At 39.9% G+C, this 23,116-nt stretch overlaps 1 protein-coding gene across 13 annotated transcripts in view; it reads left to right on the top strand.

Moving 5' to 3' along the window:
• Positions 1-23,116, top strand: part of TENM2 (teneurin transmembrane protein 2) — a 1,269,291-nt gene that overhangs the window by 692,616 nt on the left and 553,559 nt on the right. For 10 of the 13 annotated variants that reach the window (XM_032447373.1, XM_015875932.2, XM_015875931.2 and 7 more), the window contains exon 8: positions 11,303-11,349. The gene's annotated coding sequence lies outside the window, so the exon portion shown is untranslated. Of the gene's footprint in view, positions 1-11,302; positions 11,350-19,116; positions 19,312-19,484; positions 19,572-23,116 lie in introns of those variants that run through there. The other 3 variants (XM_015875928.2, XM_032447371.1, XM_032447370.1) reach the window with 3 other exon arrangements.

The following is a 23,116-nucleotide window of genomic DNA, read 5'->3' as shown; positions in this document are numbered from 1 at the left end:
TAGTTTACGTACTACTGTGAATAGATTCTTCATGGACTCAGTTATTGTGGTATTTGGAGTACTGTGTCCAATTGTGTGCTCTCAAATACAAAAGAGGTCTAGAACTACTGGAGAGAATCCAGTAAAAGACTGTGAAGATTTTGAGGGCATTATTTTCACACTATTTTCAGTATTGCATAATGGCAGGACAAGAGTCAGTGGGCGCAATCTGAAAAATGGGTGGTTACATACAAATATAGGGAAATACCACTTTATTTCGAGTGCAACATGGCAATGGCACAGGTTATCCAGGGAGGCTGTGGAGTCTTCCTCTGTCTTGGTGATATTCAGAGGCTGTCCACCATAGTTCAAGTAGGTGGCTTGACTCAAGCACACGGGTTGCAGCGCTGGGCCTCTGGAGGGCCCTGCCAGCCTCAGCCACTCAGCTGTTCTGTGCTGTAGTGTGTGATAGTGGTCAAATTCACCTGACAAGGACAAAAAGAATGATATTAAAAAAAAAATCTGATGCCCACTTTACATGGACATATGTGACTGCATTTAGCATTTGCTGCAATTGGCAGTAGCATGTAGTCACATTGCAGCAGTTATTTTAATAAAATACCAGTTGCTAAAATATCATTTTCTGAAATGAAAAGAAGAGGTGTGCTGTATTGTAACTAACAGCACATGAAAGCTTTCAGAATTAAGTCATAAGTATTTCTTATTACAGGAAAAACACTATTTCTTGCTGACAGTAGTGACAGCAGAAGCAAGAGGCATTAGTAAATAGGATATGAAAGAGTCAGAAAAGGAAACAACAAAAATAAGTCTGAGGATTTTGGATGTTGTAGCTATTGGCGGTTAAATGTAAAGCATTATCTGAGAAATAATGTATTCAACAAATGACATAAGTAATTGAATTGTACAAGGATAAAGTGTTCAGTTTCATGAGGGCTGAACTCCACATCCATTAAGTATAGTAGGCAGACTCTCACGGGCTTTAGATGAAACCTCAAATAAAGCAGTTTGGTTAGTGCTGTTTGACCAGTGTATCAGTAAGTCTGTGCCATGTTAGTCTCATGCTGTGTTTTTAGCATACTCCAACTGGTCATATTAAAATGACCAATGCACTGCATACTTTCGGACTAATGAACTTCTGGTATACTAGTTTTAATTAATAAAAAAAGCTGCTTGCAGATATTTTAGGTATTGATGGGTGTTTGAATCATCTTACTCTATTCATTTGATACAAATTTCTATCAACTTGTAAACTAATGCTCTCCAAGATGACCTGAATAAGGCGGACAATTAAATGTGATGTCATGGGAAGCTTCTTTTCATAAGTGTAACTGGTCAGAATGCACGTGTTGTTGAGAATTCAATCTGCTGGCAGAATTAGCAGCAAATTCTGTGAATTATGGACAGCTTACTGGACACATATCTGTAACTGACATATATAAGAGGAGAGTCAGGGGGAAACAGCAAACAATAATGCTTGTGGAAAGGTTGTGGTGATTGCTGTGCTCCAGTTTGGCCAGGCACTTCTCTGGAAGCACTGTCATCAAGCAGCCTGGTATGCTTACTTAGTTGTGGTGTTTCTCCACACAGAGAGAAGGGAATATCTCACCTCCGTCTCTGAACAACTGCACTCCAGCTGGCAAACATTGCTTTAGCTGAACAATTCTGATAACTATTTGTAATAAGCTATTGCAGCTGCTCCAGCTCATTCTTTGCTTTTGTATATCAGAGTTTGCATTTAGTATTTTCTTTTATGATTTCATGTTATTCTTGTTAGATTCCTCACAGCTTCACTCCAAATAGTAACAAGAAATTATACTGGCATTGCCAGAGTTGTGTTATGTTTCTGCTAATAATGGAATATTTTTCCATAACTTTGGCTGTGTAAAATGGAATAAACAGAAATTCACTGTTCTTTGGTGGCTTTGTTTCTTCTATGTAGGAGGCAGCAAGTTTCCTTTCATTTCAGCTTGCTGTCCTCAAAGATTGTGCCATTTGGAGGTTAAGCTGTGGATGACAAACTGCAGAGCTGACAGGAAAACATGCAAGGTTGATATATAAAACAAGCTACACTGCTTGTGCTTTGACTGTCATTGCTTTCAGGAAAATAAATAATACTGCCTCAGTCTGTGCAACACTCAGTAAGAGTTTCTTCACCTTACTCTTCTATATAAATGTGCAATCCAAGAGCTACAGTTTTCTAAAACAAATAATATGTGTAAGTATTTTTAAACAAATCCATGAAAGAGAGAGGCTTATATTCTTTTTTTCCCAGCCATTTTCAGCAAAGCTAACAGAAAGGTGATAGTTCCTTTCATGAACTGTGAAAAATTCTGTAGATATTTCTCCAGTTTAACAACCAAATGAAAACATTCTCTATTCCCCACTTGCTCTGCAAATTTTGCTGCAAGCACCAACAGCTTTACACCAAGAAGACCCAGAGGAATTTTCTATCAAAGCAGAAGTGTGCACCACAAGAGCAGGTGAAAATGTGATGGAGAGAGGTGTGAGGTCTGCGTGTTTGCAATAAGCTTAACCCATGCCATCCTTCTTCTAAAATACAGTATTCTGTTTTATTTCCTAATTCCACTGAATTTAGTTGTTGAACTTTGTTCTTGAGAGAAATGTATCACTTGGCATTCATGTACATAGTGGTATGATAATACATCTAAGATTGCTCTTTCAGAACTCATCCAGTGTTTAAATGTACTCTAGAGCTAGGGATATGTAAAGCATCTTTATTTTGTTATCTCGTTTCTTATTTTGTAGTTAGTAACCAATTAGTATAGATATTTGGAATTACAGATAAAAGAAACTAAAATACTGTGTAATAATAGAATTATAGAAAACTGTTGTTCAGCAGTTAATCTTATATTAGCCGTTACTTCACTTTCTGTTGATACTCAAACTTTACTATTTTCAGTGTTTTATTTAACATTGCTTATATGTCCAGCTTCTTGTTTACCAGGACCAGTTATGATTCCTAGAATCCTCCAAACTACAACCTTTCCATCACAAAAAGAGCATGAGGCATTTTCTTTTCAATAGGTGTAGGTTGAGTTTGCCAGTTCTTGCTTTGCTCAGTCTCAAACATGACAGTACATTTATTGCACGTCTGTACCTACCTTATCTGTACTTCCTGGAGTGTTTTTAAAGAATTAAAGGTCTCTTTACAAATTCATTTAAGTATGTGGCAAGTGCACCCAGTGAAGTATAAGACAACTGTGTGGGAGAAGGGCTAATATATTTGATTAGACCAGCCAGTGTTGTTTGCTTTTCATAGTTCAGAATCTGAAAAAAGACATACATGTCTGTAAGTTTGTCAACATCTTCAAATTACGTTTGCTGATCTAATTGAGAGTATTACTTAGGATATTGGCTTTTCTTTGCCTTTGATTATAAGTAGATTATATACTTAAATTCCAGAACTGAACACCTGTGCTTTTTAATGTGTAAGATTTTGACTAGTTAAATGTTTACCCAGTTCAGCATATGAATAAAATACCTGAGTGCTCCTATGGGAAAAACCAGATAAACAGAACAACAAGCTATTGACCGGTTGTTTGGGAATCACTGTGTAGTCCATTTACTGAACATTAGTAAATTTAAAAAATAAATTGTGTTTTACTGTGGCATGGTATTATTCTGAATACACCTGCAGAAAATAACTGTTCTCAAATAGTTTTAAACAGTACCTTTTGTTTGGGTAAACTGTTGGGTGAAGATTATAACATTCCTGGTTGTTACTTGATTTCACTATTTTTCAGTCTTGTGGTGTAATGTGACGTGTGGGCCCAATATTTGTACACCAAGTGACATTTGTGCACGACAGTTATTTGCAATTCATGCTTTAGTGGACATTTATGTAGTTTCACTTTTCAGCCAGCTCAGATGTTATCCCATGACTGCAATTTGTTACATGCTTTAAATAATGGATAGCAAATATGCCAGGACCACATAAGGCAAGAAGTGTTATAACAGTAACAATCCTTAAAGCAATGCAGTTGCAGTAGTAAAGTGTATATAGCAAACACTTTATTTAAAACAAAAATCCACTATATAGGACATCTGCAAAAATAAGGAGGGATAGATCAGTACACAGACAGTGTGCTGCAATAACTTCTGCAGCTCAGAAATATTTAAGACAGTTTCTTCATTTTGTTTAAGGAAATGTATGATATTTTTTTCTGGAATACATTATTTATTTATTTATTTATTTATTTATTTATTTATTTGTTGGCCCAAAATACAGTTCTAGTGAACCTGAAACAGAAGCCAACTGCATCATTTTATGAAATAGAAAACAGGAGTCACAGAAGTGTGTGAGCTCCAAATCCTGGTGGTTGCTCAGTTTCTTTGTTGAACTTCGTTTGATTTGTACAGTGGTCATCAGAGCGGAGGGGCAGTGTGACAGAATGGCATCTGACAGGGAAGTGCATGTGGAGCCAAGGTGTGTTATTGAATTCCTCCCTGTGGAAGAAAAATGGCACCTATTAACATTCACTGGTGCTTGCTGAGTGTTTCTGGAGACCAAATAGTGAATGTGAGTGCAGTGAGGGGTGGGCGGTGAATTTCAGTAGTGGTGACAGCAACAGTGGGTCAGCTCCACTGCTGCAGATCGTTACAAGTGTGGCATGTGTGCTCCTGTTTGTTGCTGGTTACAGTGCTTAGTTAATGGTGGTAACTGAGTTGAAAAATAGTATTCTGTAGCTGAGAATTTGTTCTATCAAATATTGCTGTTGGACTCCTCTTATCTGTTGTAATTTCTATGGAAAGAATAGAAGGCATTACTTTTGGAGTGACCTGTATAAGTACCCTGAACAGTCATGCCACAGGTATTATTACTGTAGTGATCTCTTATGAATAAATCAATAGTGTTACATGAATTACAGACTCCCAGCAGGGATAGGGTTTCAGAGAATCACAGGCCTTGAGGCCAGAGGGGATCATTAGATTGTGTAACCTGACCTTCTCAATAGCATGTCATATAATTTCATCCATTTACTCTGTACAGAGTCCAATAACTTATGTTTGACTAATATCTCTTCTGTATTTGCCTTTATATTGAGTTTCTTGGCCAAAAATCCATTACTGTTTTTGTCATGTATGCCATCACCTACAAGAACTTTTGTGGAGTTTTTAAAATATGTTATAAGGCAGTTATTGAGAATGTGGTGCTGAGTTCCTTTAATGGGAAGTGACTGTTGTGTAGCCTTTGGTTTTGCATGATCAGTGATGTTTCTATTGGGCCCAGGCTGATCTTGAGTGGCAGCTGTGTCAACAGTATAATACTACCTTCCTTAGTTTCTAATTCATAGTTGTGTTGCTTTTTTTTTTGTTTGTTTGTTTTCCTGGGCAAATATTAACAGATTTTTAAGAAACTGGTTAAGTAAAAACAAACCAACAAGGATTTTGCCATTTTGAGTAGAAACATACTAAAATGCATCTTAACGACAACCAGATCTTCCTCTCAATCTCTTGTCAGTCTATATGGTTCATAAGAATGTCTGTTATGTTCCTGCATAAAAATGTCCTTGGTTTGGGATGATCCATGATTTAAATAAAGGGCCGAATTCTCTTCCTTGCAGCATAACGTATGTTCTTGCAGGTACTTTCGATGCCAAGTCTGGTGGTGTACATACAGTGTGCAGTTTGATGTGACCCAGATCCAAGTGATGAGACGCATTAATAGTGTGAAAGGAAGTCACGTAACTAGTGCTTTGCTGACCCGCTATGCCCTGGTTTGGCAGTCATATGCTGTTTTCATCCACAACATGGAAAGCAACACTATCCTCACTCACAGACTATGGAAGTTTTTATCTCCACAGATAAGCAATTACTTTGATGATTGTGTTCTGTTACTTATTAAAAGGTGATTATACCTTTTTGGCAGATGCAGTGCTTTCAGATACTTTAATAAATTCACAGTACAAAGCATCTGAACTACACAGATTTTTCTAATGAGCAGCAAAAATGAGAGATATTTTATTGGGTTGTGTAACTACCACTTGCTGATTACTTTTAATTGGTGAAATAATAAATTGCTGATTTATCTCTTTAAGCTTTTGACCTACTAACTGTACAGTTTTTCATGGAGCATCTCCTCTGTGTGTAGCTGGAGGCTTTCTTGCTGGTTTCTTTCACAAACACAAATTACTCTCTGGTATTTTCTAACAGAGTATTGATGATTCCCTGGTAACATTTCCCTGCCTCTTCCATCCTTTTTGGTCTGACAATTTAAACCAAAACTATTTTTTCCATCAAAATCTGAAACACTTTTTTACCCATTCCGGACAGAAGCTCTGTTTCTGCACTGTCTGTGTTAGGACACTGTGCCCTGTCCTTCCTCTGCCCTATTGTTCTCCTTACAGCCCACTCTTAGCCAGATACAAATCAACTTGTCATTAAAAGAATAAACTCTCTAGACCATCTTTTTTGGCATTAGTCTTATTGTACTGAGTTAGCAGTTTACAGCATAGTGGTGCTATTGTCTTGCAGGTATGTTTGAACTGCCTTGATTTCTCCCTCCAGGGTGTAGGCTGTGGCATTCAATCTCAAAGAATTGCAGAGAGTATAATTACATATGTACAACTGGATACATCTGAGGGCTGTTACCTCCAACAGTCTGAGAAACTCAACTGTTGGTTTTCTTTAGCTTCAGGTTTATCTTAATTAAATATATCACTGTGAAGAGTCAGTGACCTACTGAGTCATTGCTACAAAGAATTTCCCTTCTCAAACTGTTGCAATATTGAAATAGAATTCTGTTTATTTTTCTCTTTTAATGTTGTTACTTCTGAGGTATTTCACATGGGAAACTGCATTTATTTTTCAAGCTCTGGTCATCTTTTTCTTTTTTTTTTTTTTTTTTTTTTAATCACATTGGTACTTGGAAATTTGAAGTCACTTCAGTTTTCTTTAAAAAGGAAGGGAAATCAGTAGCATGTTAGCTTCCTCAGTTATCCACACATCTGTGGATCTTTGACATTTGTACTTTGGAATTTTGAAGGCAGGGAACATAATGAGGCATCTTTAATTTTTACTTCTAATTATTGGTGAAATCTCATTCAATGCTTGCATATGGTTTTATTTTGTTTTATAGGCTTCCACACTTCCTTTCTGACTGCCTCCTCATTGATGTGACTTTGGAAATAAAATGAGCGTTAGATGTCTGCTGCTGTCCTTTAAAACTAGATTGCTGTGGTTCTCAGCTTTCAAACAAGTTAGCCTGTATAGAATACAGAGCTTCATAGATGTGGCTTTACACATCTTTTCCTAACAGGGAGGAACCATACCTGACATAGTCAGAAAAGATTTCTGTAGGCTTAGTAAGAATAGATTTTTATCTGGGAAAGAGGATGAGAAACCTTTTATGAAGTTTGAAAATCCTTGAGGACATTCTTTTAGTCAGCCAAAGGGTTGTTCTTTCTTCATCCAGTTCATCTGTATGAGTGCTGCAGATGTTTTGGGTACGGAGGGATTGTAACTGAAGCTCAGGTGTCCTGCCACCAAAGCACTGGCATCTGCTTTGTAGTCAAGTGCTGCAGACCAATTTAATTTAAATTATTTATCATTTCACTTATTTAGCAGTCCTTTGAGAGTGTCCTAGGATTTCCCCATAGAAGTGGTTACTCTGAGGGAAGTAATACATCAATTTGTAATTCGTGTAGACATTAGAGTGCTGATTCTCATTAAAGAGAAAAAATAAATAAATAAATGGTACAAATCTGAAGTAATAGCTGAAACTGAATTAAACCATGCAATTAACCCTTTTATTTGTAAGAAATAAAAAGAGCAGAAGGTAATAGCTGGCTAAGTATTTCCTTAATACTTGTTTAAGGACTCAGGATACCTTTCTGATTTTTACTCAAGTAACTGTTGAATGTGTGTTTCTGGTGCGTTTGATTAAATGTAGGGGTGATTTTATTATTTTTTTAGCTATCCATTCTTTGAAGATATTTAACATAAAAATAGGTTTACTGCCTCATCAACACTCATCACTGCTGATTGGTTATTCCCTACATGGACCAAATCAGCCCTTGAGTGAGCAATTTGGGTTCTTCCAAAGGAGAGACAGCTTACTGATTTACAGGTGCTGTGAGGTAAGCTGGCCTCTTTCCAGCTGTGTGTAATGCAGGCTCCTAAGAGAAGTTCTCTTGTTTACTGTCTAAGAGTGTGTAGTAATGAGAGCAGGTTGTAGTTGTAGTAGGTGCTTAATCTGAGTGCTGTAGCTCACAATATATTTGTAACATTCTCTATGTTCAAACAATGAATGGTCAGATGTTAGGTAATTAAAATGCCTTCAGCAGTGAAATAAAAACAAACAAAAACAAACAAAAAAACCCATCAAATTATCAAATGTTTTAAAAAGTGGCAAACTTATAAGCTTCACTGCCAGTTTTTCAAGTTGCAACAGTCAAGTTATCTCTGTGCTGAATATCAATCAGTTTTACCTTTAAATGATGATAAGTCTGTGATCAAATTATGTTTTAATTGTCATAGATGTTAAATGCAAGGAAAATCACAACATGCTTTCCATTAGAATGCCCCCTACTCAGTTCTGTGTGCTTGTGGTTTTTGTTATACAGTTAACAGTTGTTTGTTCCACAGTGATACCAGAACTCCATATTGTCTCTTTAAATAGGCATCCTGAAAAAGGGCAGAGTTATTTTCTGTATCCCAGTATAATCTTTTTATGCTGGTACTATTGAGTAATGCCCACTTAAGCTCTGTTGTCATTCTCAAAAATAGTTACTCAGATAACATGCCTAAAAACATGCTATTGCATTTGCTGTTAGAATGCCAACCCTGGAGAACACAACCTCCCTGTTTTTCATACTGATTATTTTTTTAAAGGTAAACAGTAAGTAGAATTTGGGTTTTTAATAAGACTGTAATGAAGTACATAGATAAAAACTGTGTTCCTGCATTATGAGAGGATGAGAATTAAAAGTTAATTATAATACAAAAATGTTTGTCAGTAAGAATGCTCCAGAATTAGGACTGTAGATCCTGTTTAGCACCTGTGCGTTGGTATGGCTGTTCTGCATGTGACAGAAAGCAGTAAGGGCTGTGCTGATGCGTACACCAAATCCAAGCAATAAGATTTAAAGAGAACTCTCTTCAAGTCTTTATCTAATGTGTCTGTAAATCAAAGGGGTGTGAAGAAGCAGACAATTTCTTGACAGTTCAGAAAAAAATCTGTGGTTTGGAAAATACGGCAGTGTTTTGGGGCTGGTATTTTGGCCATTTCAAACCCTTCTTCATCTTAGTTGAGCTAAGAAGTAAAGAAAGGTAAGCTGGCTATAAGCCAACGTTGCTGCAAGATCTGGAAGTGAAAACAGGAAAAGACAGCAAGGAGTAGACAAGTTTTTTCTATGGGCCTAGGTGTAGCCAGACTGGAGGGAAATTTCAAGTGGACTCGTACTGCAGTTAGTTGACTTTTTGACCCAGAAATTTTCTACATTGAGTGCAAAGATGACATCACCACAAGGCTGTACATAAAGGCTTCTGTAACACTGTCACACAGTTACCCAACATTTTTCATTCACTCGCTGCTGTATGTTGCACTATATCCCCTGCTCCTAGTTTACAAATACAGCACAAAGTGCTGCAGTTGTATCTTCTAGCTATTCCTTCAGTGAACAGATAGAATGCTGAGACATTTGATGTGACTAGTGGACATTTTAGTCACCACTCAAGTCCTTTATCTCCCTAGGATCCACAGTAACAAAATGATTTGATATGAAAACCTTTGATATTACAAGTTGTATTTAACATTTCAAGGCTCATTTGAATCAACTCGGCTCACTGAACTGCTAAAGCATACAGAACAACACATCCTGCAGAGAGGAAAAACCTATAATGCATTTCATAGCCTGAAGGTATATTTAAAAAAAAAAAAAAAAAAAAGAAAGAAAGAAAAGAAAGAGGAAAAAAAAAAAGTAAAGAAAGAAATGTGGGAAATGATTTGCTGAAGATAAGGTCCCAAATTTTATTGGTGCCATTCATTTCAAAAGTTATCTAAAAAGCACAGTCCTGGTGCGTCGTGCAAAGAAATGAAGATGGATCAGGACCAAAAGATACCACTGAGATTTCCACGACGTAGTGGAAACTTCTAAAGACAGAACTTCTGTTATGACACACAGATACCTGTAATATGTGAGTCAATCAAGAGCCGTATTGATCCAAAAACTGCTACATAACAAACTTGAGTCCTTTTTCCCTGCTGTAATCCATTAAGATTCTAGAATGTTTATTTTTCAGTAGAGATGTGCAGACAATAGCATCTTCCCACTGTGCCTTGGCAGTGTACTAATGGGTATTGCAAAAACACTTACTATAAGCATTCAGCCAGGATTCTGCCCACAGCAGAAAGAAATGAATAAATAAGCTTTCATCCAGTTGTGCTACCCATGTTAAGACATTGTTTTGTAACCTCAGTATAAAATAGGAAGAAAAAAAGAGTTAAAAAAAATCAGGTTTATGTATTTTCAGGTACTTTAAAGAATAAATCTTAAACAGGAGGTTTTAAGCCCTTAGAAATGTGTATCTTTGTACTACTCCAAGTGCTTGTCTTCTGAGTACAGCACTAGAAAAAGAGCACTTTCTGCATGTCTGTCTTTCTAAATATATGCTGATAATGAAGAACTGATCCTGAGGCTTTTTTCAGGTTATGTTCTCAGTGACCTAATGGGACAGATTTTGCCAAGGGGGCATTTCTGTTAACAGGCCTTAAGGATTAATCTTGCATTTAATTTCTAAGGCAGAAACTCTTTTTGACAAGACACTTCTATTTCTATTGGTGGTATAAAGTTACTGCAAAGAAAAAACATGATATAATGTGTGTATTTCCTTCAAGTGCTGTCTCTTGGAGGAATGATGCAAATCAGGGGTCCATGAATCAAAAAGTTGGAAAACTCTATGAAAAGAAGATGCGGTTTTCACCAAAAAATCAAACTATCTTAAATATAAGCTTTTATTCATAGAAAGAATAATCACACACAACAAGAGTGGTACCTCTTGGGAAGCAGGGAAAAATACAGTGGTATGTTGCCCAGTTACTGGTGGGGAAGGTCTGATCCAGGCTGTCAAAATCCAGAACAATTATCTGTACTAAGTCAAGTAATTGTGAATCATGTCCTAATTTTATAGTAATTACATTAGAATTATTGCAGGTAAGATCAAAACATTGTATATATGTTTTTTTATATACATGCTGTGAGATTTAACACAAACCACGTGAGATCTTATATGAGTGCTGTTAATTTAAATGATTTTAAGATGCTTTTTTCTTCTACTTTAGGCAAAACTCGAAATCCAGAAGGAGAGGTTGCAATCTACAGGAAGCTGGTAGGTCGAATTCTAAAATTATATAAACTGTAGTATAATTAGGTTTACAAAAAAGATATAAGCGGTAAGGTAATGAAACTTGTATTTACTGGATATTCAGAGAATATGCAAAATCATTTTAATTTACATACTGAGGGGAAGAAAATGTGGTTTAGCAGAGGCAATTAACATGAGAAAGTAAGACAGATGCTGTGCAAATAATTCATAATGAATAATTTCTTTGCTCCATTTTGTGTTTGCAAGTTTTCCAAACAAACTAGTTTTTCTGATGTATATGTTCAAACTGTTTGCTGAATAATATCTATGCATAATTTTTTGTCTGTAATTCATTCACAAGCAGAGCTTTTTGAATATTTGAGCTTTTTTGAATGGGTACATAGGTTGTACAGCACGTTCCTCTTTTCCAATTGGGGAAACATAAACGTAGAGGTTCTGCTGTGAATAATCACAATATTTAACAGTATTTGTTTTATTATTTCACCAAAAATTCCTCATTTGTTAAAACCATAATGGAAAAAGAGATGCGAACAAAAAAAAAAATAGTGTGGTGTCCATAATTCTGTTTGCCTTTAATTAAAATAGGAAGAATCTGAAAACACAAAATCAGAGTCCTGAAGGCGCTCAGGTTTCATATGGCCGCAGTGTAGTGATGTACTCATACACAGATTTCCATGCTGCGATGAGTGGGCTCTAATTTTCTTCACTCGTTCTTGCTGCCTGTTTTGTAGATCCGTTACCTGACAAAACAGTGTTTCCTAACTACACTTTGCTCTTTAAGCTCACTTTCCAATTGACGTGGTATTGCATCTTGCTTCTCCATTTGTTGGGCTGAATTTCTCCCTATTCCTTAGCAGAGTATGTTAATGGCCTCCTCTGTATAGCATAAAGGGAAGTCATACATGTGGGAACATAATGAAGATAAATATACTTTTGTTGGCACTCAAGGTGATTAATTGCAAGAGGTGAGCTTAATTATGCCAGTAGTAATAATTGGTGTCGTGGACAGAGAGTATGTATTTATGGCCCATTGTTAGGAATGCGCTGAAGTTTGAATATGAACGCATTAATAAATTAGTACAAACAGTAACTTCTTACATAGGAGGAACATATTCTTAATTATATATAGAGTCACATTACAAGGAACAGTAGTCAGTTTTCATTTCTTCTGTAAGGGAAAAGGGTCATCCCATCTGAGAGACCGCTCTGTTGTTTGGATAAACTGTGTACCATGAACTCACTGGTAGAAGTGAGAAAAGAACACCTTACTTTGCATGATATAAAATGCAATATATTATTATGTTTATAAAAATAATCTGTATAACACATCACTTTATAAACTATTGCACAATGCATTTATAATCGATTGAACTTTGGGCTTCTCATGGACTGCTCTTCAATTTAATACAACAGGGTAATGAAGGGAGATTGGATGTGGCACTTCCTCTTTATCTTGCACCTTTTGTCACACCAAGTAACTCATAACAGCTAAGTTCATCATCTTTCTTTAAGACAGTATTCAGAAAATCAGACACTTAAACCATGACTTTCACAGAGAAGATGCTATGCCATCTTGTTTATTGCAATAGCAAAAACTGGGCCCTGATCCTGCTTGGAGCCATTGGATTTTATCAGAAGCAAGTCAGTGCTTGAGAGCGTGCTTTTATGGAACATCTTTCCATGGAAAATACTTCACATTATAAGAGAAAAATGTAGATAGCAGCACAGAGGATAAAAATTACCCATTAGGCTGAGGTTAAGATAATCAGAAATAAAATTACTTAGCTGAGAGCTTATTTAAAATAAACATCAGCTACAATGTCTCTGTTATTTAATTATGTTAATAAAAATACCATGGAATAACACAGAACTTACGTTATCTTGTGGAAAACATTATTCCAATACTGAGAATTGGATATTGGTTTTATTATTATTTAATCTTTCTCATTATCTTGGTAATTCTTGCATAGTAAGAAAATGTAAAAAATAAAAAATAAAAAAATTGTTCTATTATATTTTCGAATACCAACTAAGCCTATGAAAGTCAAGAAGTTCTCAAATGTATCATGGTATTTTTATGTAACAGTTTTAGCTTTCTCCCCTGCATTTAATCTGTCCCCCCCCATCTTCAGAGTGTGTTTATTTAAAAGATAAAATGCTGCTAGTGAAGTATGCATTGGCATTTTACATAGGGATAGAAATGCATTGCATGCCCCTTTTCATATCTTGAATACTTAATGTTCAATCACTTTTTCCAAATTATTCTTTGCATTTTTTTTTTTAACAAGTTCTCCAGTAAATGATTTGTCTGCACCTCTTACATGCTTACTGGGAAAGCAAACTGCTAACTTAATAATGATTCTCTTTGCATTTTGCATATATCTCTTTCTATATGCATTCAATCACTTCTTGTAGACAAAACAATTTAACTGAGCTTTCACCTAGGCTGGGTGCTAGGAATGTCGGTGGTTTGCCTTTCTCCTTAGCTGATACATGCACTTAAAGATTCATTTACCCTCATACAGAATATCCGTCTGCACTGTATCTCACCCACACCAGTATTACTTAAGTATTTTTTTCTAACTCCACATTCTAATATCAGAAAGAAAGGTTTATTTCATCCTTAGTTCACCTTGAAAGCCCATTGTTATTAACTAGAATGCTCTTTGAGTCCCATGGTTTTTCACCTTGAAGGTATTTCTTCTAAGGCCATAAAGGCATTTCTATATACAGAAATTCTATATACAGAATACAGTTACATATGTCACTACTGCAAATATTTAATTCAGTGTATGGTGACAACATCTCAATAGTTAATGGAGACAGGTGAAACTGTTCATCATTTTGTGTTAGGGCCATTAAAATGGCTAAAAGAATTACCATTGTAACGGTTTTCAATTACACTCAGTAGCCTACTAGCTATGTGATAAAATGTGTACTAGAAACCAGAATGACTCCAGTAACTGAATAGACTGGAATAGAGTATAAGAGACCTGAGTTCTGATTAGGATCGCTTGGAGATTCACATATTTAGGTGGACTTGCTTAGCTTTTAACATCTCATGACAATTGCTCTTAAAGAAGTATCTACAGAGGAATCAGTGTATCACATCCTCTCTCCAGTGATGATACCTAATTTCAGTACTCAACAGATGTTTCCTGAGAACTGGACAATTTGAATGCAAAATTCATGTCCAAGCCTGGTGAACTCTCCTCTTGATCTGCCAGATCAAGGTTCATGTTTTACTTAGAGATGGAAATAATCCACTCCAATAGTAAGTTGGCAGCCAGATTATTACAAATTTCTTTGAAATACTGCTGGTCAGCAAAACTGCTGTGGGAGAAAATGGGGTTATACATGGAGGGCAGGAGTTTTGTGTAGATAGAGCACACTCTAGTCACACGCCAAAATAGACAGCTGGTATTTTACTGGGTTTTGCATGGAGACTACATTAGGGAAACCTGTGTACACATGCTCAATTGCAGGCAGCAGCTTTTCTCAGAAAAACAACAAAAAAGAAGACCAAAGGATCCATCCTTCAGTACAGCAGCGTTCTGTGCCTATGTAAAGTTTGCACGTTTTCTTTACTTTCCACCAAACCTACAAAGACTTTCCATCTTGTTTTTTTTCTCCTCTTCTTCCAGAGCTACAAACTTGTTGATGGCTTTGAATTGTTCAGAGCCATTCAGGCATATAGCAAGTAGCTCTCTACCTGCTCAGCACTTCCGTTTGAGCCATTTCAAAGACAGGCTATAATTCTTTCAAGGAAGATGGGTTGGCTGTGCAAGAGGAACAAAAAAAATAAATAAAGAAAGAAGGCTAAAGGGACTGGAAACTGCCTGAAAATACTCATACAATTTTAAAAAAATGTGTATTTTTATTCTTTTTTTTTTTTTTTTTTTTTTTTTTTTTTTTTTTTTTTTTTAAACTTAAACTACACTACTGTTTGCCGGATGTGTTTCTTACAGTGCAGTCACAGGCATAGGATAAAGAATGAAAGTGGGACATCTAAATTGGGTGCAACCAATGGCATGCTGGTATATGTAATAAAAGTTGGGGATTGTACCGATTAATTAAAATAATCCTCTATCCATTGTGGTAAAGCATTTGAGAGGTATTTATTCAGTACAATAAGCTCTCTCTTTGTTCTGAAGAGTTGACTCCTGTGTTGCTGTGGTGGATCATTGAGCATCACAGTCCATAGATTATAGGATTGGGGAAGAAAAACGTGCTGTTCCTCAGGCATGGGCTCCTGCATAATGCCAGCTAGTGAACTTCACCTGAACTTCACCCAAACAGCCATTCCATCAGGACCATAGCTTATGTGTGACATTCAGCACAGCTTTCAGAAATTTCAGTCCTATATAAAGGTTTCAAGCAGCACAGAATTCATATTCCATAGGTAAAAATGTTGTAGTCATTAATTAGCTGCAGTATTAAAATTTCACCTTCATTGTACACCACATGTATGTAGCGTCTGCTTCCAGAAACTGTCTTTAATTATGCCTGTTTTGATCAAGTTAAAGCAGTGTGTGTGGTGGAGCACCTACATACTAATAGAGAAATCATGACGTGTAAGGACACAATGGATAATCTGTGGTTCCAGGGTAGCAACTTCAAACACATACTTAAAAGGCGAGGTGACAAGGATCCAGGGTTTATTTCTGGTAATCTGTGAATCCTTATTGTTTTCTCCTTTTCAAATCACACTGAAGGGCAATTTTCCCAAGTGTGAGAAAGAAGCACGGCCTTTGCAAAGGTGAAGGAGATGTTTGCCTGTCAGCAGGTTCTGTAAGTGACAAGGTGCTGAGAGAGACTCCAAAGGTGCTAGGGCTGAACTTTATGTGTGCGGCATTCTAGGCTGTGCACCACAGACATGTGTGTTGCAGTAAATGCACAGCCCGCAGGAAGTGTGTCATAGAATCATAGGATCACAAGGTTGGAAAGGACCTACAAAATCATCTTTGGCAGTGGTACATCTGCACTACTGTTCTCCAGGCAGTCTACTAAAGCTTCAAGAAATACACTTATGTTCTCTTAGGGTTCACTGCTCATAATTTGCTCTTGTTGATAAGCACTTACATTCTTTCCTTTGAAGAACTAGTCGGAGGCGAAAGATGTAAAACTTGCTTGAGGTAGGTTAGACTGTGGTCACCATTTATGTACTATCCCAGTAGTAAAAGAGTTGTAACCCTATAAGTGAGGTGGTTGGTTTGTTCCCCTCAGACTCATGTATATTCAGATTCACATCTCTCATTCCCAGAAGAGCACCTCTTTACTGCTAGATTAAAGGGATGGAACAAACTTCCCCTCCACTGAAGCTGTATCATCACATCTAAAAGAATCCAAAATTAATGTGAATAGAGAGCAAGGCTCCCTGCACTCTATTTGGGACTTTCACTTTTGTGGGAAGGCACGGTTATCCTTCTGGTGTTCTTACCTTGTCTCTCAGGCATGAGCTTTTTTATGTAGTTGCCTCTGATTCTAGCTATGGGCGTAAAGCCAGCTTTTGTTTTACTTTTAATGCCTAGACACATCTTTATTGTTTGATTTTGCTGTGATGCCCCATCAGCTGCCCTTCCACTTGCAGCTGTGCTGTGTTCTAGGCTGTAGCACCGGGTTCATGTATTCAGTCATTCAACAGTAGTGCCACTTTTGGTAAACTACCTTCCAGAAAACAGTTCCCCAAATTGAAATGTAACCCACATTCTTTTTTATTAGGCACCTGACTTTGACTTCAGCACTTGAGTCGAATAATTGAGGCTGCCTTACCAAGGCATCGAGATTGGCCTAGGCCATTAACGAATTATGATGGATACATCATAATTGACCATCAACAAATCTTTGTTGCATGGCATTTAACTGGCCATTTGTTCTCTCTCAAATCAGTGATAAAGACATCAGTAAGCTCTGATACAGTGTCTGTATCACTACAAGAAATACTTCTACAAGAGGAGGATTTACAAAGCTCTTTTCCACGTATGGTCTGGGCATGCTTTGTGTTTTGCTAATTTCTTTGAATCCTCATGAGGATCAAGACGCATGTGTTACGGGCTGCTATTACAGACATTCCATAACCTTTTCACTAGAACCTGTGTAGCGTTGAATCATAGGGTGACAAGATTTGTTTCCCATCTCAGTTTAATTCGCGTTCTTTTGTCTTGACAGGGACAACTCATTACCGCAACAATCTTTTTAATACATCTCTATAACTCATTTTTGTAGTCTACTTCATTTTCAAGCAGACGTTATTTGCAGTAAAATGACCATTGCAGTTATTTCCATACCAACATCTCTGCAGAGTCAATGCATCACCATGAACACGATGCTAAAATTTTGTCCGCTGCATTTGAGACAAGGACACATCTTGAAATCTGTGAAATGCTGTAGAAAAGGATGAGGCCAGGGAGAAGTTGTGGCTACATGGATGTTCTTCACCCCTGTGAATAAATGCAGTCCTCAAGCTACGGCATCTCATGTAATTTGCCAAGCTCTGCTACTATGCTCAGCTATTCCCTCTTCTCAATTAACCTTGAAAAGCTGAGAGATACTTCCCTGCTGATTTCTGGATTGCCCGTTCAAACTCCTGCTCTTTGTTGACAATTACAAAACTATAGCTGCAGTTGGAAAATTAACTCTGCTGTAGTTTCTCTCTAATCAGACATTTACAGTATGCTACAGGTAATGCACCACACTCCAGCTCCTTTCTCAGCAAAGGTTTAGTTTGTTGTTTTTTTTTTCTATGAAATATAGACACAAAGATCTTGTTTTACCAGCAGCTATAAGGCTGTGCTGCTGTGTGCTGCCCATCTCAGGCTCCTTTACTGCGGGTTTTGGTATCCCAATTAATTTAAGTAGCTGCTTTCCCCTAGCTTTGCCAACAGTGTGCGAAAAGTTGTGCAGTACCATCAGCTGGTGCCTAGCACCATGCCATTCTCCTGCCACATTGGTGCTGCCTGTTGGTGTGGTTGGGAGTGAAAAGAGAGGGGAGATTTGGGTAACAGCCAGTGCTTAATTGCACCCTACGGGAGTGCTGAACTGCTGTGCGTGGGGCTCAGAGGTGGGACGTGGTGCTGGTGTGGATAAAGGCCTGGTTCTGGTGGACGCTTCCTTAACGGGAGGATGCTGCTGAGCTGTTTCCTCCCTGAAGAAGCTCAGAACTGTTTCTTGAAACGCCCCAAACTTCTGTCAAAAAAGGGGGGAAGCGCTATTTTAACGGGTCTAACAGGGATGAGGGTGGGTTTCCTTCATTTATTTTCGTTCCACGGTGAAAAGGAGGCGCCGCACCAGCACTTAGTGAGTAAGAGAAAGCGTTGCGGGAGGGCCGGGGAGACCCGTGCTGCTGGGGCGCGGAGCGGCGCGTTGCGGGGGGGGGGTGGCCGGGCCCGTCGCTCCGCCACAGCGCCGCCGCCTCACGGCTCTGCGGGAACGGCCGGCAGCGGCCTCCGCGGAGCGCCTCCGTCCTTCCCTCGCTGGGGCCGCACCTCTGCGGCAGCTGCACCGCCGGGGCATCCCCGCAGGAGGACGGGCTGTGTGCGCGGCGCGGTGCCGGCCGGAGCCGTAGGGCCCCTGTCGCTCCGCCGGGGCGCTGCTGCCCACCCGGCTGCGCGCGGGGGGCGCTGCGCGCGCGCGGCCGGGTGCCGAGCGCGGGGATTGGCTGCCGGCCCGGCCGCGGCGCGTGCAGCCGAGGGGCCGGCGGGGCTGCAGCCAGAGCGCGGCTGGGCGGACGGCTGCGGGGCCGCGCTCCTCCGCCCGCAGCCCCGTGGCGTGGCGTGTCGTGCCGCGTGCCCGGGGGCGGCGGGAGGCTGCCGCTACACCGCTGCACCGCTGCTCGGGGGAGGGACGGGACGGCAAGGTGAGAAAGGAAGGGGGTGTCCCTTCTCAGCGAAGGAATCCGCGCCGTGCGAAGTTATCTCCCAGAGACGCGTTGAGGCACTCGGGCTGCTCGACCTGCTGCCGCTGTCGGTAAATGCTCTTCACTTTTCCTTGCTCGCTGTCCCCGCAGTTGGGCGCTGCGCTCCGCAGCTGCCGGCGGCCCCGGGGCGCTCCCCGCTCTGTGCGCCGCGCCGCCTCCAGCCCCGCTCTTGCGCTCGTCGTCCCCGCGTGCCGGTGTTGCCGCTGTCGGTGAGGCTGCTTCGCTCCTCTCTCGGTTTTTCCCCACGTTTTCCCATTCGTCTGAGGACGAAGCGCGATTTCGCGTCAGCCTCCGCCGGCAGCGTGGAAAGGTATCGCTGATTCACAAAGTGCTGCGCGCCGTGCGCCTGGCTGAGGAGCGGCAGAAAGGAGGGGAGGCGGCGGGCGGATCGTGTGCCGAGCGGGGATCGCGATCGGTGCCCGCTGCTTCGCCGCACCGCTGCAGGCTTTGCGGGGAGCAGCACGGACGGCGCCGTTGCGTTGCGTTGCTCGAGAGGCTCGCGGTGTCTCGCGGTCAGCCCGGCGCGGAACCTCTCGGAACCGACCCGGGCCGTGTGGGTTCCCCGGCGGCACCGCGCTCCGCGGGGAGATCCAAAGTCCGGCGGCTCGCAGCCTCGGGCTGGCGGCCCCAACGCAGCGCTGTGCAGCGCACTTGGTAGGATGTTTGTGAGTGCTGCTGTAAACACCCAGCTGTCACAGTTTCAGGCTTAGTGCCGCTGCCGTCTTACTGCTCTGCTTATGATTTCTTGTTTATTTTTTTTTCCCTTTATACTTGTATGTTTTGTCTCGTGGAGAGGTTCGAGGTGCAGTGCTGAGCGCTGGCTGTGTGTGTGTATTTCTGTCCGTGTCTACTTGTATATTCATATAGAAAATGTTTGGTTTGGACTTGTGCAAATTTACCAGCCATGCGTCAGGTGGAGAAAGCAGGTGTTGTAGCAGCGTTCAAGTGCAGGAGCATGGGATCGAAGGTGCCTGTTTGCGGCACCTACATGCTTGGAATTATAGGTAATACGGTAAATCAGATCAAAGCAGTTCCAAACGTGTGCGTTTCACAGAAGTGAGGTCTGTGAGAGCAGTAATACAGCAATCTCAGAAAGCAGGGCTGGATGGAAGCGCTGTGAGCAGCACACAGTTACCCAGCGTCCTCACAGAGCGCTTCATGGAACACTGCTCGAAACCCTCTGTTTCCAAAAGGAGATCCTTAGGTCCTTGTGTGCCCTGTGCAGAGCTGGTGTAGGAGCAGTGGCACCTGTTAGTAGGGTTGCTCGATGCAAGTTCTGCCGTTAACCTTGGCTGTGGGATTTGACGGTTCTTCAAACTTTAGAAGAACACAGAACTGGTTCTCTTTTGAGGATGTTTGTGTCAGAATTCATTTTACAGATTTGAGAGGCTGCTGGGTCTCTGCTGTATCTGATGATGGTGGGTATTTTTCAAAGGTGCTCGTGTAAGGGCCGGGCAAAAGGGATTTCCAGTGGGGCTGGCAGCCTGAAGGTGATGCTGGCATTTCTTGCATGGGCAAGCTTTAAAGTGTCCACAGACAATGCATGTGGGCATCATTTCCGCGCATGCTGGCAAATCACTAACCAGGTTAAAGATTAATCTAGCTTGGCCCATATGCTGAGGTTTCTGGCCTCTGAGTAATAAATGAAAAAATATTAATATCTTGTTCTGATTTAGATTGTATTGTATGAGAGAAGCCAGCTGTGAAGTCTGGGCTTTAAATCACATCAAGGGGAAAAACTTTTTAGCTGTGGTTTCTTCGTGTCCTGGCAACATCTAACGACTCACACCACTGTTTTCTTTCAGATGTTAGTGCATGTTCAGCATATTAAAAAAAAAGGGTCTTGATCTGGATAATCTGTTTGAGTTTTATTCTGCTTATTTCTAAACATTTCTTACTAAATAGCGCTTATACGAAAGCTGTAATCTTTTAATTCTCTGTGTGCTTATTTCGGATGTGGATAATGAAAATAAAATAATCATATTTCTATGTCATTAAGATTACCACTGATTATATAGCTTGGAGAAAATTAACATGTGAGCATCACCAGTGATGTTTTCCTCTAATTAAAATGAGCAGTATTTTCGTTTTTTGCTATTTTGTACTGCAAGTCAAAGAGCTGCCTGAGAAAGCAGAGGGTTCCTGTTAGGTCACAGACCTCAATGGGCATAGGAGCGTTGATTTGAGGGACCTTACAGTCACGTTTCTCTGCCTTTTTAAAAGATGGTTTTATTTCTGGGAAAAAACAGCACTGTGTATCAGCTTGTGATATATTGTGGTCGTGACTTTGGCACGTTCCTGTCAAATACTGCCAGTTTGGTTTCTGCAGCTGAAGAAAATTTCTTGTGTGAAACATTGTTGTTGCAGAAAGTAAAGGTGTGAGCTGGATTAGGGATTTTGGGTTTGAAATTCCTTAGAACAATGTAGGAGAAGGAAAATGTTCCTTCTGTTCAACCAAGGTCAATGTCTAGACTTCCTTTCCTGAGAGGTCAAACTAAATTGAAGGTCGTATTAAATGGAGACAAAGCTCAAGCCACTGCTGGACCACTCCAGTCAATATGCCAATGTTTGAAAAGCTGTTCTGTGTTTGTTTGTAGTTAACTGCGAGTTTAACCCTCAGTCCTTTCTGTTTGTGGCAGAAGGCACAAGCAGGAGCAGCGCCGCTGAAGTCCATGCTTAAAGAGAAGGCCAAAAATTCATTGGAATGAACCTTAAATAAAATTTTACCTATTGTACAAACAGTTCTGAAAGGGGTGGCTCTTTTATGTTGTTGTTGTTTTGCTTTTTTTTTTTCCCCTCAGTGTGCAGAGAAGTAAATACAGCCTTAGAATATCAATTACATTAAATCCATCCTTCTAAACTGATTGATCAGTGAGATTTTAGTCCTGGCGTGCTTTTCCAGAAGGTTGTATGTGATGAATAGGGCAGTTTTTTTTCCAGACCTATTTTTTTGTTGTTGTTCCTTTTTAATGGTGTCGTACTTATAATTTTGCAAGATCTCTATCAGGAAGAACTGTTTCATGTTTTGCTTGTAATGCTTGAGTAGAGCAGGTAGTTTTGCTGTTATTAAACATGTGCAGCGCTGGTCTGTACTTTGTGACCGGCACTGTCACATCCCAGAGACTTCCTACCAACTGGCAGTGACTCATTTCTCTTAATTCCTCACTGCACAAAACAGTTCATGTGCGGTGTGCTTTTAGCTTATGTAGGAGGCAGCGTATGAAATGCCTCTGGCTGTATCTGATGTTCCAGCCACAGAGCGGACCAGATTGGTGTCCTGGCCGTCTCTGCAGCCTTAAAGAACCCCGTGTGCTGATCCTTATTCAGAGTCACAGTTTTCATTTAACTGAGCAGCTGCAGCGAGGCATTCTGAAGTGAAATGTTTTCTGCAATATAGTCTTGCCTAATCCACGAATGGATTTAGAAGATGCATTGGGACATCTCCTGTTAGCTGAATTTTGTCTCACAATTATTGGTCTGCATTGGGATCTCATAATGCTGTTGAAGTTCAAGCGCATTGTTTTAAATCCACCTTGCTGACTAACTCAATATTATCAAATAGACTTTTTGGATAAGCAGGAAATACGTTAAGCTTCGATGTTATTCATTTTTTATTATTAACTTTTAAAACAGGTTTCTCTTGGTTGAATTGAGTGACATTCAATGCCAAATAGTAATAAATTGTCTCCTTTCATGTTTACTGAAAAGCATTAATAACCAAGTAGTCTCCTGTATAGGGATGTAATTATGGGATTTTAGTGCCGAGCTGTGCTGTGTTGCCCTGTGCCATGCAGCAGCAGCAGCCGTGTTCAGACTCTTCTGGGGAACCACTGACTGCAACTCACATGTCTGTAA

The sequence above is a fragment of the Coturnix japonica genome, chromosome 13 (assembly GCF_001577835.2).
Source record: "Coturnix japonica isolate 7356 chromosome 13, Coturnix japonica 2.1, whole genome shotgun sequence".
NCBI classification, from domain to species: Eukaryota; Metazoa; Chordata; class Aves; order Galliformes; family Phasianidae; genus Coturnix; species Coturnix japonica.
Note: the sequence above shows the minus strand (reverse complement) of the source record. Positions and strands in the feature narration are given on the sequence as shown.